Here is a 7,315-nt window from a genome sequence, read left to right as displayed (position 1 = left end):
TACAAGGTAATGCAATAAACACAGCGATAGTAGGTCGAGAGGAAAATGATGATGATGAGGAGTTGCAAGATAAAGTGGTGGATGGGGGTGTTGTTGTTTAATTTCTTGTTTAGTTAGTGGTCTTTTTCTGATCTAGCTCTTGAACTATTAGTCCTGGTGGACCGGTTATTTGATTCTTAAGTTTAAACTTTCTTTAATTGGTTATCTCCAAGAAACAGTTATTTTTGATTAGTTGAGTTAAACTATTTATAGATGGCTAGAACCATAATTAAGGGTTCAAAATTTTGGAGAAAGGAGAATACATTGAATTAACAATAATTCTGCACGGTTTTTAGAAAGAAAAGGAATTTCTAGTTTGAAAGAGACTTGGTGTTGTTTCAATTAGAGTTCTAATTTTGTTGGATGTCATCATGGTGTCTATATCTGAATGATTCATTGAATGTGTTTAATGGGTTTCCTATTTCAGACTTTGTGTTGTGATGAAGAGTCATTTTATACATTATTGTGAATTCAGATCGGATATTCTATGGGTTGTTGTTAATGATCTTTTATATATAGTGATCATTCTTTAGTAGAAATATTTGTATGAATACTGATGAATGATTTGAGTTTTAGATATATGATTTATCTTTATACTTTGTTATGGAGGTCATGAATGTTTAGTTCTGCACTATCTTATTTCATTTTATCAAAATTTGCCTTTCCTACTTTTTGGTCAAAAGCACACCCCTGAAAAACCTCAAACTTACATCATGAGAGGGAGTTGTACCTCTAAAATTCAGAGAAAATTTGCAAAGGTAGTTGCAACTTATGCAACTATTGATTGGTAGTTTTTTCTCTTTTGTGGGAATAGAGTCACATTGTTATACTTTTGAAGGGAACAAAATTTGTTAACCAACAAAACTCAAACCCTAACCCTCTATAAACTCAGATTTTGCTTCGAAAATGGTCATGTAAATGTAAAAAATCAGTCAATTAAGAACAAAAATAAAAAATTAAGGTCTTGAAAATAAATGATATTGAAATAATTCAACAATCTAAAACTCTTTATAACTCTAATATGAGCTTGTGCCTACCCAAAGTCAGGCCTAATTATGATAAAATGCTTCAAAAATCACAAAAAACATACCTAGTATGAGCACTACCTTATAATTAAATAATGTTGATGCTCAAGAATTACCTTAAATGTTTCTTGGAGTTTTCCTAGATGTTGATTGCAGGTTGATGTGACAACAGAAAATTCGTTGATTTGAGGAAGTTCGCTGCTTGGAGAAGAAAAATTGTATGGAGTTGATGATAAAATAAAATGATCATCAACCCCCCTTTATAGTTTCTTTGGGGCATGACCTTTGGCATTTCAACTCCCTAGGAGACTGACCCTTCATTTCATATTTTGTAATGCTTCAAATTCCCACATAAGCCGACTTGTTTTTGCTTTTTAAATTTCAATTAAAATATCTATTTTAAATGTTGACTTGCCTATCTTAGTGCTACCCATTGCCACCTAGACCTTGAGTCGTGGATTTTAGTGCATCATGGATTCCTTGGAAGTGTGGATTCTTGAGGTCTTGTATTTTGTCCATCCAAGCATAAACTCACTCACCTTCCTCAAGTCATGGTTGCTTTGATCACTTTCACTCTTCATCAAACTTAGTCGCATATTTGTTCAAACATCATGATGTTGTACTTACCTCTATCAAGTCATGGATTTTTCCAACTCAATGAAAACTTGATCACATCCACCTCCAAGTCATGGATTTCTCCTGGTTGTGAATTTTTGAGGGTCGTGGACTTTTGCAAGTGGAGGATAATCATCAGCATCATTCAAGCTTGAAAACTCAAACACTTAGTCTATCAATTCACCTTCAATATGTTGTTGATCCTTGTTCAATCCACTCCAAGTCATTGATTGAGTAAATTCATTACTTCACCTTTATTTCATAGATCAAACTTGTCATCTTCATGTTTGAGGCATGGATTTTAGCAAGTCATGGATTGATTGTCATCACTCATCTTCAACATCAAGATCTCTTCATCCAATTCACTTGAAGGCATCTTCATCATTTTTTCTTAAGACATTAGGATATCATAACTCTCACTCATCATTGCCTTCAATGATCTTCAAACCTTGGACCTCCACAAGTCATGGATTTTGGCAACTCAAGGATAAAACTCATCACTCGCCTTCTTAGGTCATTGATTTCAGCAACTCGAGGATAAATTTTGTGAGTGTGACCTCCACCTTGACTTGATCTTCATTTCACTTCATTCAAGATTTCTCATCAACACCTAAGGATGTTGCAACCTACCTTCATCATTACTTTTCATGACCCCCAAGTCATGCATTTCCATAGGTTGTGGATTTCTATGAGTTGTGGATTTCCATTAGTTATAGATTTGGTGACTCAAGGACAAATTCATTGACCTTCACTTCGAGTTGACTGCTTCACAAGCTGATCATTACATTGCCTTTTCTTGCAAATTTAGAGGATTCAAGGGGTAAACTGACTTATTTCCACTTTCATTTAACACCATCATCAATAATTTCAAGGTCGTGGACTTTGGTGAGTCATGGATAACTCACTTCAACCTCCTCACATATTGATTTTACCAAGTGTTAAGTAACTTGCACATAGGATCGACTTAGTGTATTATTTCCTTTCATTGTCACTTATACCTTCAATCACTTCACTTCCTTACCTTAACCTAAAGGCATCCACCTTCTTAATAGGTTATTCATCTCACCTAAGACTCATATCCTAACCTAGCCTAGAGGTTGCACTGTGAAGCATTACTTGATGATCATCTTGACCTCTATCCATCACTTAAGCTTTGAGAGCTATAATGACTCTATTATGACCTAAAGAGAGACTTGACTTCTACTAGAATGCCTTAAACCTAAAACTATGGGAAAAGGAGGGGGTCCACATTTTCAATCGGGCAATGTGTGAATAGGTTACAACACTAACCCCAATATCAATTTGCTAAGATTGGTCTTAAAGGGTCATAATGATTTTCATGAGGTATTCATAACATTCCCTTAGTCACAAAAAGATTGGTCTTTAAAGGGTCATAATGATTTTAATGAGGTATTCTTAGCATTTCCTTAGTCACAAAAAGATTATTCTTAAAAGGGTGATAATGATTTTCATGAGGTATTAATTGCATTCCCTTCGTCACAAAAATTGGTCTTAAAAGGGTCATAATGATTTTCATGAGGTATTCATACCAATATCTTACAATAAAGCTTCATGTTTTAAACATTGTTGTCTTACATTATTCTTATCTTGCAAACATTGTTGTCTTACATTATTTGTATGATATGAACACACCGGAAGAGTTAATAGGTCGTGTTTAATATATGGGTTTTCTTTGATGACTCTATATGAATTTTTTTTGGTTTTATTATTATGGTGTAGTTTGGTAGAAGATTTTAATTTTTGCAATCATTTTATTACTAATCTAACATTTGTTTCATTGTTTTATAGATATATGCATCTTGTTCCTAGTTTTAGATTCATGTAAATTCTCTCTTTCTTTTCAATATGTTGATTATATTTCCCAATGAATATGCACCTATCATAAATGATTAAATAATTAATCTTTTAATTAATTCTTATTTTGATTATCTTCCATTTTCCTTCAATAAAATAAATATTATTTATATAATTATATTTTATTTATTTTAAAGTATTCTAAATATTGTTTGGTATGAAAAAACAATGGGTAAAATTTGAAGTCTATATGAGCATTTAAGAAACTTCCTATGTTATTACAAAACTTCCTATATGTTGAATTGTAAGGATGATGTTTTCTCAATGGACTTTTAAGTACAAGATTGAAAATGAATAAACATGTAATGATGTCTAGAATTATTTCCTTTATAATGTGTTGGAGGCGTGACCTATAGATAGTAGAGACCCTACTAGACAAGTAAGCAATATAAACCTAATTCTCCTTTAAGCTATTTAATCCAAATATTCGTTCATATTCTATTGTGATTTTAAATGAAAATGAATGCTTTTATTTTAATTATTTTCCTCCTTCAAAAAATAATATATTTTTTATAATGATATTTTATTTATTTTAGATTATTCTAAATTATTTATTTATTTTATTTATTATTCAAAATTAGGTTTTGTCTAATTTGGATATCTATAAGACCTATGAAAAGATCTTTTAAAAAATTATCCATCTATTTCTATATTTATAAATATTAAAAGTTTCCTCATGTGAAGGCGGTGAAATAAGGTTTGTCTCATTTTCACAAGTATTATCATAGTCCTATCTACGAACAACATTTTCTTCTTAATTTAGTTCAACATCACTAAACAATTAAGAAACCTAAATTAAACTTCTCCATTGTCACAATTCAAGATTAAAAAATTAAAACTACGTAATTTAAATGTACTTATCTCTAACATGTAAACTAAGGAAGATAGCATAATGAATTAGAGCTTCATTCTAAGAAAAACAATAATTTAAATGTACTTATCTCTATATTTATAAATCCAAAGGAAAGGAGTTTAGAAGTCACTTACTATTTATTTTTCTCTCATTTCCTCTTTCCTCTCTACTCCATTTTGCATTTATATATAGCTATCACACATAGTATATTAAATATTTTGATGAATGAAGAAGTAGTCTAATTTTCTTCAATCATTTTTTAATTCCCATGTATATGCTTATAGAATAATATCTTTAAATTTATTAACTCAATCTTTGAATAACATCTATATTTACTTGTCTCTAAGAATAATTATATGTAGTTATTCTTTCATCCAACTCTTCACAATTTTTCTAACAATTTCATTATAAATTAACTTAATTATAAATATTAAAAATAATAATTAAATTATAAATATTAAAAATAATAATTAAATTATAAATATATGTAACTAATTGTAAGTTATAAATACATATTAAATTATAAATTAAATCTATTTATAATTTTAATTGTAAGTTGAATATACATATTAATATTTTTATTATTAACAACATTAAAATTTAATATAGTATATTAATTATATTGTCTAATTTTATTCACTATAATATCATAGATTATATTTATTATAACATCTTTCAGAATGATGTCAATTATATGATTAAATTATCTTCATTTGAGTGAGAAGTTTTATTTTTTTAATTCACATTACTAGTAGGATTGAATATTAGGGTGACATAAAGTGATAAAATAGTATTCGATATTATGATGTTTAATTCATCCTTGTTTGTTAATTAATTCCCTTGATTTTTATATTACATTTGTGATCTATTTATGTTATCTTTTAAGCCATGGTAGATCAGGGAGCACAAAATTATGGTAAAAATAAATTACTTCAAAACATTTATTCAATCTAATAAAACCATTAGGCATTATATTCTTTAAAGAATCTATTTAACATGTAACATTTAATGTAATAATTATGACTATAATTGTTGTGTAAAGACATTAGGTTTTTCCATATCCTTATACTAAAAGGTGTGTTTAAACAAATGTCACACACTACATACACATTAAATTCATAGTTTAAATTGATATTATGGATATTCAATCAAATATAACTATAAGCATTTTTAGGTTATATCATTGTGTGCCACCTTTACTCTAAAACAATGCAACTTCATATAAAATTTAGAGTCTTTAAAAAATGTTTGTTAATTAATGTCTCTATATTCATTAAAAAAAGTTTGTTTGTTAATTAATGTCTCTATATTCATTAAAAAAAGTTTCACACTCTTCCTTGAATGTCATGCTCAGATTTAGAGAAAAACAATATTTGTTTGTTTTAATTGTCATATCTGTAAAGATAATTATACTCATTAAATGCATGATATATTGATCAAGGATAGGTGTTATTATTGTTGTCATGTGTGTGTACAATTCTATATAATTAAAAGCTATTCAAATTTAGGTTTCATGTGTTTCAAGTGCTTAAAAACTTGTGTGTGATTTTTTTTGTTATTATCAAATTTTAAATAACTGATTAATCAACTTTATAATTATTTGTAGGGATCTGAAAGCTAGTTCAAAGTAAAAAATAGCAAGTTGATAACAAGATGTTTCCTCATATCGCACACCAGAAATCAAGTAAATGTGTTTGGAGTGTTTCTTCTTGAATCTCTAAACTACATTAACTTTCATGTGCTATCTCATTTTTTATGATTTTTTTTTTAAGAATTAAAAATTTCATAAAGCATCAAGTGGTTTAGTTTATTTTGTATTTTGATGACTTATTTTGTATGTTTTTAACTAATCATTTATTGCACATTTTCCTTTTGATATTATTGCTATCCTTTTGTACTACCATAACTTCATCACATATTCATAAACATCCATATCCTAAGTTATAGATATAAAGACATCCTATGTCCACATACATGTACACTTGCAATGTTATCCTATCTCCAAATCTAGTTGCCACCACCATAAATTTTTATCCTTTAGGTTTACACCACCATTATAGTATCCATAGTCACATAACATCTTCATGGACATAGATGTCCTATGTTAGATAGTCACTTATATATCCCATGTTTCCATGTATATATATTTTTCTTCAATCTACAAATTAGGCCAACACTTTTATAAACATTTATCTCCAAAGTTAAGACTACCATCATAGTATTCATAGTTACATAACATCTTCATAAAACCTAATGCACACATCCTCATAAAATGTTCTAGTTTAGGTATCATAACATTCTAATACACATCCATTATCATATGGACCATCATCTTATGTTAGGATGTGATAGTTTACATCTATACCATAATTTCATACCGTACCACTACCACATCAAGAGTATCTATGCATGGAATTGAGATATCTTACATTCACTTGCAAGTAAATATTGAATCAAACTTTCAATCACGGGATAATGAATTTAAATGTTATTGAGAATATCATGGTATTTATATGATTTTCAAATAGTAAATAGTAAAATATTTTTTTGTTGATATAGTGATATCAATATAGTTGTTCTTACATATGTGAACAAGATAGCGGATTACTAACCATTTTATTATTGTTTAGAATGGTTAGAAAAAATAAATGGGAATCACTCATCCAACTAGAAGTGCAAGGCATTCCCAATGGAGGAAATCATTTTTCAATGGATGACATTGAATGGACACCTATTGGAAATGAAAAAATCCAAGAGTTGGACTTATGTGCTGCTATCCCTCTTGAGAGGGTTGCTCACTTTGTCAAAGGAGAAGGTTTAGTGGATGGTAAGGAGACAATGTTTATACGCAAATTGCATAGAGAGTACAACTCAAAAAAACCTATGGATGACAGTACTAAGATGTATT

The sequence above is a fragment of the Cryptomeria japonica genome, chromosome 11 (assembly GCF_030272615.1).
Source record: "Cryptomeria japonica chromosome 11, Sugi_1.0, whole genome shotgun sequence".
Taxonomy (NCBI): domain Eukaryota; kingdom Viridiplantae; phylum Streptophyta; class Pinopsida; order Cupressales; family Cupressaceae; genus Cryptomeria; species Cryptomeria japonica.
This window is presented reverse-complemented; position numbering follows the sequence as displayed.